This window comes from Equus caballus, chromosome X, assembly GCF_041296265.1.
Source record: "Equus caballus isolate H_3958 breed thoroughbred chromosome X, TB-T2T, whole genome shotgun sequence".
Classification (NCBI taxonomy): domain Eukaryota; kingdom Metazoa; phylum Chordata; class Mammalia; order Perissodactyla; family Equidae; genus Equus; species Equus caballus.
Genome location: NC_091715.1, coordinates 128,351,333 through 128,362,769, shown reverse-complemented (window position 1 = coordinate 128,362,769; position 11,437 = coordinate 128,351,333). Strand labels below are relative to the sequence as shown.

General features: G+C 39.6%; 1 protein-coding gene across 1 annotated transcript in view; it reads left to right on the top strand.

Annotated features, from left to right (window-relative positions):
- The first annotated feature begins 2,153 nt into the window (after positions 1-2,153).
- Positions 2,154-11,437, top strand: part of PLAC1 (placenta enriched 1) — a 176,577-nt gene continuing 167,293 nt past the window's right edge. The window contains exon 1 of the mRNA XM_023633205.2: positions 2,154-2,294. The gene's annotated coding sequence lies outside the window, so the exon portion shown is untranslated. The remainder of the gene's footprint in view (positions 2,295-11,437) is intronic.

Sequence of the window (11,437 nt, the reverse complement as noted above, 5' to 3'; positions counted from 1 at the left end):
AATTCAATCCAGGATTATGTGTTATACTTGCTCATTATGTGTGTTTGGTTTCCCTCAATCTGGAAGTCCCCCAGTCTTTTCTTTTGTGATCTTCATGTTTTTGAAAAGTACTGGCCAGTTATTTTTAAAAATGTCCCTCAGTTTAGGTTTGCCTGGAGTTTCCTCGTTATTAAATTCAGGTTATGCATTTTGGGCAGAAATACCACAGATGTGACGCCATGTTCTCAACATCTCATTGCAGGAGGCACGTGGTGTCCTGTTCTGTTACTGGTGATGGTTTAAAGGCCTTCTCAGCACAGAGAGATTACATGTATATGTCTAGATACATACATACCTATATCTGTTCATCTGTTAAAAATCGTGAGTTCAAACTCGTACCTGATTCCAGTTCAACCCCACAGGGTTCGTTCCAGCATCCACCCTATCCATATTTACAACTCTGACAGTTACAAACATTACATTCTCTGAGAGTTACAAACCTGATTTTCTTTTTCTTTTTTCTTTTTTTTTTTGAGGAAGTTTAGCCCTGAGCGAACTGGTGCCAATCCTCCTTTTGCTGAGGAATACTGGCCCTGAGCTAACATCTGTGCCCGTCTTCCTCTACTTTATATGTGGGACGCCTACCATGGCATGACGTGCCAAGCGGTGCCATGTCCACACTCTGGATCCAAACCAATGAACCCCGGGCTGCTGAAGCGGAACGTGCGCACTTAACCGCTGCACCACAGGGCCGGCCCCATCAAACCTGATTTTCTTTATCCTTGATATAATTGCTCATTTCCCCTGTACGTGACCAGTTTCTGACCCTGCTACGCTGGCTGATTCCTCAGCCCCAGCCATCTCTTTGGCTCTGACCCTGATGTCCTTCCGGCCCCGCCAGCCATGACTGCCTCTACAAAAGGAAGGGAAAGGGAAGAGGGTCTAAATACTCGTTTTAAATATCCCAGGTGCACACAACCCCAGCCACCACCCCTATGCTCCTCTTTCTCTGGGTTTAACTGTTCACAGCTCGGGGATTTCATATATTCATCAATCTAACAAATACTTATTGAGCTCTGTCCTGGGAACTGTAAATGCAGATAAACTTTGTGCCTTCAAAGACCAGCCTAGCAGAATAAACAGAAGTACACCGATCATTAGAAGTACTGATTCAAGTCTGTTGGGGAGCACAGAGGGAGAGCACCCAACATAACCTGGGCAGTGCTTCTGGAATGCTTCCCAGAAGACATAGTAACACTGAGGCTGGATCTTGAAGAACAAACTTGAGGTGGAGGTGGGAGTCAGGTAGAAGGAAATAGGATACAGTCAAGAAAAGACCAAGGCACCATCACAGAAATTCACAAGTATCTCAAGCAGCTTGCTAGTCTGAGAAATGAGGCTGGAGTGAGAAACAAAGGCCACACCTGGTCTTTTAGGATTTGAGAGTCTTTAGCTTATGTAGGTGGAAGCCATATATGTAGACATCAGCAGGCAGATTGTATGGAGAAGAGGGTTTAGCACAAAATCCAGACAAGCATCAGCATTTAAGAGCAGGGTTAAGGAGAGATGGGGTGGCAAGAGAGGTAGGAGGAAAACCTGGAGAAAGCAGCTAACAGTATCAGTGAAGCTAAGGAAGGAGTCGTCTCCAGGGTCACTTAAGATGAGGACTGAAACTTCCGTTGGATCTGATAATTAGGAGGCCCCCAGAGACTTCTGTTAGTGTACTTTCGGTGAGGTGGAGGGGGCAAAAGCCAGATTGAATAAATGGGGGTTCAGGAAATGGAGACAAGCAGTACAGTCTATGCTGAAATCTTTTAACTTCCTCCTTCCTTTCTTTCCCAACCCTTGCTCGACTACAATACAAAATCGTTCACATTTTCTCCTCTGTATCCTCAGCAGCGAGTACTTTCTCTGAAACATAATAGTCACTCAATAAAATTTTGTTGAAGAGTAACCCCACACTCTGACCAATAGAGGGAGCTGAAAGAAAGTCACTCTCGCCTGTAGAGGGAGCTGAAAGAAAGTCACTCTCGCCTGTAGGGGGAGCTGAAAGTAAGTCACTCTCGCCTGTAGGGGGAGCTGAAAGTAAGTCACTCTCGCCTGTAGGGGGAGCTGAAAGAAAGTCACTCTCGCCTGTAGGGGGAGCTGAAAGAAAGTCACGAGGGGGTGTTAACCTAGGAAGGAACTGGAAGAAAACCCCTGGAAGCGTTAACCACACACTCTGACCTCTAGGAGGAGCATCGAGCTTCTTGTCTTTCAGACATTCCTGAGGAAAACTTGCCTGAGGAGTCTGCATCAAGGAGTACCAACTTTAGGTAATATTTATTAATATACACCTAGTATGTATCCTGTGTTTGTGGCAGTAATACTGATTTTCCGTTTGTGATAATGATATGAAGTTTTCTGTTAAATTTAGCAAATAATATTTTTAATATATTTTAAAAAATAAATATAACAAAGAAAAAGTAAGTTCATTTAAAGAAACATCTTAAGTAAACAATAGTATGAGTGATAGATATTCTAGATATGGCTAAAATCTTCAGAGTAAAATATAAATCAGAACTCAGATCCACGGAAGCATTGGGTCACAGTGGTGTGTGGAATTGTCGGTATGAAGAGGTTAAAAGCTGTTGAATGGGTGCAATGCTCGTTTTGGCTGCCTCTTTGGATTCTCTCTGGAATTCTGATTCTGCCCTTTCTTCTCCTATGGAGTGTGGTGAGAGCAGTCTGACATCTCTCCTTTAGCTTCCGAGAAGACACCCGCCTCTCACCTTGAAGGTCAAGGGGGAGCTTGGTTGGGGCTCAGGGCAAAGGGGCCTACAGAGCACTTGAGGCCTGGTTTGCTAGGTCCTGGTTTGCTTGGACCTGAGGGGTTTCCCAGGGACTTTCAGTGCTAAACAAGAAAGTCCCGGGCAAACTGGGACCAATCAGTCGCCCTAAAAGGTTTCTTGCCTCCCGTAGGTGTGGTTTTTCTTTGCTTTGTGTTTCCTTACCTGTCTCTTCTGACTAAAGGAGTGGTTAGAGCTCCAAAGCTAAGGTCAGCATGTAGCCCTCAGAGAAAGAAGCTGCTAGTCTGGGTCACCTGAGCCCTATTTTGTGCAAAAGAAATTTTTAGTGTCATTCATCTGGTGGTTACACTGAAGTGTGAGGTGAAAGCCTGAGGTAGTAAAATGTTTCTCGTCTGAATCCGTATTTCAGGCATTTATCTCCCCCAGGACCTGTAGGGTGGGGGTGGGAAGTGGGGGACTGTGGCTGTTGTAGGTGGTGGGTCAGGAATTCTAGGATTTGTAGTCCTGGCAGTGTATATTTCCTCCTCAAAGACCAAACTAACATCTCATAGCAGTGTTTAAAATTATTTTCTTTTTTGTTGTGTTTTTCTTCATTATTTATACATTTTTAAATTATAAATTATGAAGAAAAAAAGCTCATTAAAAAAAGTAGAAGCCTTATAGAAGTATGCAAATTAAATAAACTCCTCCCGGCACAGCCGTCTCATCCATAATGTAATAGTTTGATTTGTATACCTAATTACCTTTTTCTATACATATGCAAACATATTTACAATATGTACACATGCATAGTTTTAAACTTTTTATTGAAGTATAACATACATACAAAAAAGTGTACAGCTTGATAAATTATTACAAAACTGGATGTTCTGGGAATGTTCTAGAATGTTCTATGTGACCTAGGTGATGGTTACATGGATTTATTCACTTTGTGATCATTCATAGAGGGTGACTGGCTAGAAATGGGCACAGGGGGGCACACTTCAAGAGTTCTGGAATGTTCTATGGGACCTGGGTAATGATTACATGGGTTTATTCAGTTTGTGATAATTTGTAGGGGTGAATGGCCAGAAGTAGGCATTCGGGAGTGCTTCAGGAGGTCTAGAGTGTTCTATGTCGACCTGGCTGATGGTATCTGGGTCCATTTTTACCAACTGTGTAGTATTCTCTTGTATGAACATTCCATAATTTATCTAACTAATCCTTAATTGGTGGTCCTTTAGGTTCTTTATAACTTATTAGTATACACAAGTAATAACATATATTTATCTTTGCTTCTGTAAGTATTTCTGCAGGAGAGATTCTTAGAAGTGATAAATTTCTGGGTCAAAGGGTGTGTACATTTTATTCATTATTTTCCTTTTGCAAAGGTAATACAAGTTCAGTGTAAAAACTTCAAACGGTAAAAAGAGCATATAGGGAAAGGTCCTATAAAAGGTCTTTCTTCTGCCTTTGACCCCCAGTTCCATAAGGTCCTTCCTCAGAAGCAACCACTGTTGTCAGCTTCTGGTGGTTCTTTCAGAGATAGTCTATTCATTTACATATTTTATAGGCACTGCCTAAAGCCATACCTCCACCCCACCAAGATTGTATTAATTTATAATCTCACCAATAGAGTATGAGAGTTCCCATTACCCATTGGAGATGATTCAAGAGTTGTGAAAAGATTTGAGTAAAAGAAACAGATTTTATTCCTTCACTACTTCGTTCATTGGGAATACATTCACTTGTTTCAAAATTCCAAAGGTACAAAAGGGCAGACAGTGAAATGTCTCCCTCCCATCTTCATCCGCCAGCCACCATAGCTTCTCTCCTCAAAAGCAATCGTGTTTTCAGTTTCTTGTGCATCCTAACAGAGAAAGTTTGTATATGCCAGCAAGTACATCTATATATTCTTCTTTCCAAAATTTTACACAAACAGTAGCATATTTGTATGAGCTATCACTGGTAATCTTGCCCTCCACCCCTACAAACCTTAGTAACTTAAAACAATAATTGTTCATGTTTTCTCATAAGTCTGTGGGTAAGCCGGATGGTTCTATTGTTCAGGGCCAGGCTCAGCTGATCAGTTGATGAGTCAGCTGGGGATTGGTTGCTCTAGAATGGCCTCAGCTGGGATTATTTGGCTCTACTGCACAGGATCTTTCACCCTCCAGCTTGTTCTCATTGTGGTGTCAAGGTTTCACAAGTATAGAAGCACACAGGCCTCTGCAAGCCCAGGCTTGGACCTGGCACACCGTAACTGCTACTATTTTCTACTGACCAAAGGAAGTCACAAGGCTATCCGAAATTCAAGGGATGTGCGGAGCTGCAGAGTCACATTGGAAGGGGTGTGAGTTTAGGGAGGGGAAGAGGTAGGGTCATTGATTCTATCAAACACGATGCTATAGGAATTGTTCTGTATCTGACCTTTTTTTCCTGACACTACATCTTGGAGATGATTCCATATTAGTCCTCAAAGAGCTTCTTCAGTTTTTTATTCCACTTTATTTTGCGAGTCCCCTGTTAAAGGAAATTTTGATTGGCTCCCAGTCTTCTGCTGAATTATCTAACATTATCTAACAATGCTGCAGTGAATAACGTTGATCATATGTGAGATAAATGCCTCAAAGTGGGACTATTGTGTCAAAGGGTGTGTGTGTTTGTAATTTTGATAGATATTTCCAAATTCAATTTTTAAAAAATGTTCAACTTTTTATTTAGAAAAATGTCAAACCTGTGGAAAAGTTGAATGAACACCCATATTCCCTTCACCAGGATTAAACTGTTGTTAACATTTTGCCACATTCGTTCTCTCTCGCTACCTCTCTCTCTCTTTCTCCATCTCCTCCCCTCTCTCTCTATATGTATATATATATTTATGTTTACATACACATTTTTATAAACCATTTGAAATTAAATTGCAGACATCAAGATCACTTTTTCAGCCTGTATTGCCTAAAAACAAGGGTGTTTGCCTACGTAATCACAATTTTGTTAGGACACCCAAGAAATTCAACATTGATAAAATAATAATATTTAATTCGCAGTACATATTCGAATTTTGCAAATTGTCCCAATAATCTCCTTTAGCGCTTTTTTTCAAAGATCCAAAATTCAGGATCGAGGTCATGCAAATTCATTCAGTTGTCATGTCTCTTTAGTTTTGTTTTAGTATAGAACAGTCTCATACTGTTTTTCATCTTTCATGAAATATTCATTTTGAAGAGTCTGGGCCAGTTGTCTTGTATAATGTCCTGTAATTTGGATTTGTCAGATTGTTTCCTCATGATTAGATTCGGTTAAACATTAGATTGAACACTTTTGGCAAGAATACCACATCAGTGATTCCCCTTGCGTCACACCAGGAGGTACACGATGACAGTTGTTCCATTAGTGATGCCAAGTTTGGTCATTTGGTCAAGATAGTGTTCTCCAGATTTCTCCACTGTAAGGGTACCTTTTCTCCTTTGTAATTAATATTATATTAATATTTAAAAAGTAGGCGTGGCCACGTAAATATACTGTTTCCCAACAACTTACACCCAATAATTTTAGCATGCATTACTGATGCCTGCCTGAATCAGTTTTTATAATGGTGGCTGCAAAACGATGTTGTACTAATTCTGTCATTCTTTCCACATTTATTAACTAGCATTCTTCTGTAAAGAAAACTGCCCCCCTTCTTTTTGCATATCATTCAAATTCTTTTTTTTATTATTATTCAGTATGTTATGAGCAGTTACCATTATTGTACTGGTACATGAACAGATAGATCAATGAAACAAAGCAGAAAGTCCAGAAATAGATCCAGGCATATATGAAAATTTAATTTATAATAAAAGTGGTATATCCAAATCACTGGGGCATAGATGGGCTTTCTAATACATGTTGTTGGGATGACTGGATAGCCATAAAAAATAAATAGATACAGGGCCGGCCCTGTGGCCTAGTGGTTAAGTTTGTGTGCTCCGCTTTGGGGACCCAGGTTCGCAGGTTTGGATCCTGGGTAGGGATCTACACCACTCGTCAGCCATGCTGTGGCAGTGACCCACATACAAAATAGAGAAAGACTGGCACAGATGTTAGCTCAGGGAGAATCTTCCTCAGCAAAAAAGTAAAGAAATAAATACATAGGTAATTTGGTTTCACATCTCATACTGTGCATTGGAATAAAATCCAAATGAATCTAAATGTAGAAAATAAAGCCATACAAGTACTACAAGGAAACAAAGATGAATTCGTTTATAACCTGGGTGTGGGGAACGCCTTTCTAAGTATGCCTCCAAATCTAGATGCAATGAAAAAGATGGATAATTTCAACTACATAAAAATGAAAGTAAAAACCTTTTGCATGGCAAAAAAACACATAAACAAAGTCAAAAGACAGATGACAAAACTGGGAGAAAATATACATCTTGCATAAAAGGCTAATATCCCAAATATATAAAGAACACTTAAATTCCAGAGTGAAAACACAGGCTAAAGATCCCAAGAGGAAAATGGGCAAAAACATAAATACACAGTTCACAGAAGAAAGTATGCAAATGACCATTAAGTGTATGAAAAGATACTTTCTTATCTTTCTATAATTATTTTCTCATGCAGCCAAACAAGAAAACTGCAAAATAATTTATTGTTAAAATTATTCCAACATTTGTTTGATCTTATTGCTAAAACGGCTTCCTACAATTTCATTGCAAACCTGCAGTATTTTAGCTTGACTTTTGTGAATTAACTTGGGACTGTAATCACTATAACTTTGTTTCTTCATGAAAATGAGTTCCAGGCACAAAAAATAAATATGTCAATAGACGTTTGAAATGTAACACATTCGCAAGTAAGTCGAGGGGCTGCATGTTTGTGAGTGCCTTTGACTGAATTTGTTCATGAGCCCTTAAGCAGTTGTCCTTTTTTTCTGCCACTAGAAATCCTTGATGTATTTTTCTATTACACTTAATTTTCAACATGGAGAATAAGCCTTTCTTCAAATGTTGGTTTTTTTACCTCAGAACTTGAATGAGTCGCTTGATTTTCCAAGCCCAGAAAAACAGGCTTCCCCTCAGACAGTCATTGTGAAAGGGGCCTCTTGGTAGTAGATCCTATTTTCTCTAATACCGTAATTATAGATTGATCCAATAAACGTTACTTTGGAATTTCGCTGTGTTTAAAGGCACTATAGAAAAGTCACATGGATTAGACTAGAGCAGCTTGAGTCTGCTACAAATCTGTTTTATCCTTATCTTTGAGTTTTGATAGTCTATATAAACAAATGTGCTGCTTAGCAGCAGTTTACTACAGTAAAACAACAGTTTGCAGGGTTTGTGTTTTTTTTTAAGGCTTTGCTGAATGTGAATACGAAGTGAATTGTGACAACTAAGGGTTTGACGTTAAAATTTAGGTAGCAACCTTTCAACAACTTATTGTAGATGTGCTATATGCTCGTTGGAGAATATATGAAAAGTAATGGAAAATAGAAGAAAAGGTTTCAAGTGAAAATAAAAATCACCATAATTACACCAGGCGGAAATGGCTGCTATATGTTTGTGGGTTTTTTCCTACATAATTGAGCTCATATTCTGTATGCACTATTTTAGTCTATGAAAGCACTTAAACATTGAGAGTAGTTTTTAAAGAAATAAATTGTCATCCAGAGTATTTCAGTTTTATGGGCTTGCACACTGCTGTGATGAATGGTTTGAGAATTCCGCATCTTGAAATCAATTCATACAAGTCCGGTTTCGATTACCTGCAGATGTCAGTGTGGATCTGAGTGTGGTTCAACAGTTTGTTCCAGGATGCGCTGGGACAGTTGAAGTCCAGTTGTGAACCAGTTGCTTATTAAACAAACACCAGTTTCGTTTGGATGAGAAATATGAGCTGCAAGGGCCTTAAGTCCTCCAAATTTCTTGTTACAAAATTTTAATATGCATGGATATATTCTTTAGTTACAGAGGTTCACAGAAGATTATACACTCTCGTTCCCACCCCTGATTGTTTGACCAGCCTTTCTTAAATTTGTTATAGTGCTAGAAAAGTGGAGGTGATGTACTTTGCTTATTAAGTTCGGCGTCAGCCCAGATGGCAAGTCTGAGGGCTGTATACGAGCTGTGTTGGTTTACTCTCTGCTATTACTGCATATTTGAACACAAAGTTTAAAACCAGTAATTCCAGCTCTCGAAGAGCACCATCTTTGCTATCCCTTCCAACTCTTCCTTTCTTTTCTACATGAATCCACTGTCCTCCAACTTCACAACATAAAAGGTCAGAGTGTTTATTAGGCTAGGAAATTGTCGGAGAGATTTGCAATGCCTCATCGTGGCAAAACCCTGTTTTTCTCAGACAGGCCATAACACAAATCTGCCATCTGTTTCGTAAGCTAGCAAGCTTCCTCTCAGCTATAATTTGCTGTATATACTGGTACATAAATTGTTGGTAGCTTATGTTTACCTAGCAACACAATCTGTTTGGCAGAAGGCTGTGGGAAAGGAGGCTCTTCTTTTGCTTCCTTTCTTTTTTTTTTTTAAAGCAGTTTCTTAATCTACAAATTTTTTTCAAATGCAAGAAAGGCAGATGTACTGGCTTAAACAATTTGCCTTTTATATCACTTTAACCCAGACTGCCTAGTAACTGCCTAATTTGGAGATTATTTTTTCTACTTGGATTACCTTTATGTATTTGAATGCCCTCTTTTAAATTTGTTTTCGTTTTGTAAGCAAACTTCATACAAATCACTGTGAAAAACTCTCTTGACCTTGTGCAGTCAAAGGTCACTGACTTTTGGGACTGCCCACATCTGTCCAGTGTCAATTTCTCCCGTTTTCCCAGTGTTCTTAGTGTCACTTACGGGTTTTGGATGTTGAATTTACATTTCAAGAACATTGGTCAGGGGACAGAGAAAGACAAACACTGTATGGTATCACTTATATGTGGAATCTAAAAAAAAGTCAAACTCATAGAAGTAGATAGTAGAATGGTGGTTGCCAGGGGTTAGGGGGTGGGGGAAATAGGGAGATGTTGGTCAAAGGGTACAAACTTCCAGTTGTAAGATGAATAAGTTCTGGTGACTATAGTCAACAATGCTGTACTGTATACTTGAAAGTTGCTAAGAGAGTAGATCTTAAGCATTTTCACCAAAAAGAAACAGGAAAGTATGTGATGTGATGAATGTGTTCATTAACTTGATTGTGGTAATCATTTCACTGTTGCACACGTATGTCAAATCATGTTGTACTCTTTAAATGTATTACAATTTTATTTGTCAACTATACCTCAGTAAAGCTCAGGGCAAAACATTGGTCATGACCTCTTGGTCCTTAAGTGTAACAAAATCAAGCACCATGCACTGTGTTGTCTGCATTACTTTAATTTTCCTTTCAGCTGAATGAGCTGTATATTTCTACCTACTCACTTTCGTAGCTTTCTAATCAGCAGAGCAATGTGTCTGCTGAAAGAAAAAAAAAAGCCAAACAGAGAAAAACAATTCTGACTTCCTTTCATAATACTTATAGACATATGCTGTTAAAGGCTAGAGTGGACTTTATGCATTCATTTTGAGAAGGGAAGGGGGTGTCATCCTGTCAACTCCCTTCGCACAACACAGGGTGTAATTTGCTGCTATTGCCTCTGTGCAAGTGACTGGTTTTGCATTTTGATCCACAACTATTGTGTAGTTTCCTATGAAGAGGCTGTGTGGAAGTTACTAACCCACTCCTCCCTCCAAAAAACAAAGCAAGAAGAAGAAGTCAAAAGGAAGAAGAACTTCTATACTATCCTGAGATTTTGAAACTAGTCATAGGAAAGACTATAGTGGAATTATTATATGGAAAAAGTTCCTTTGGCCAGAGCCTTCCCATGTCTCTTAGTTTTCAGTCTTTGTTTCTGCCCCCTTCAGTAACTGACTCTTCACATGCCCAAAGTGTTGTGAGGATGTGAGAATTAACTGGGATGGAGAGGGAGATTTCTCTGCATTCATTGATGATACGAACACTTCTTCATGGTGCTCTCCCAGTAATGCCAGGCATGTAGGTGAGAAATTAGCATCTTGAGCCATGAGATCGAGACTCATTTTCATAGAGCAGGTAGTTAAAGGTGAACAAGGGAAGATGAGCTCATCATAGAAGGGCTGGCAGGAGAAAAGTAGAGGACTGGGCCTTCGGGACAAGAGGGAGATGTAGGAAGGATCCTGGAGGAGTGAATGATCAAGGAAGGAAGCTCGTTGCCTCATCTAACCATCACTTCTTTAGCAATGGTGATGTCCCAGGGACAGGAGGTGGGAGAAACAGTTTTGACAGGAGAAATTTTAAGAGGGTGATGACTGGGAAAAAATGGTAGAGGATGCCTCAAAAGTTTTTGGTGGCTTCATTTCTGTAAAGAAGATAAAGAAGTCATATTGCAGAGGACAAAGAAAGAATTGCAGGCAGGAAAGCAAATACGCATTCTAAAAGTTGGGCAGCATTTAGAGACTGGTAGCTACAAGAGTAGGAGGGTCACTTGTAGGGTAGCTGTTACCATTGTTGTTGATGATAATGAGATTGAAGAGACCGTGGGATAGGTAAGAAATCAGAGGACCCTATTGAACGCTGCTATCCAGGAGAACTTTCTGCAATAATGGAAATGTTCTATGTCTGTGCTGTCCCATACAGTAGCCACTAGTCACACGTGGCTATTGAGCACTTCAAATATGGCTA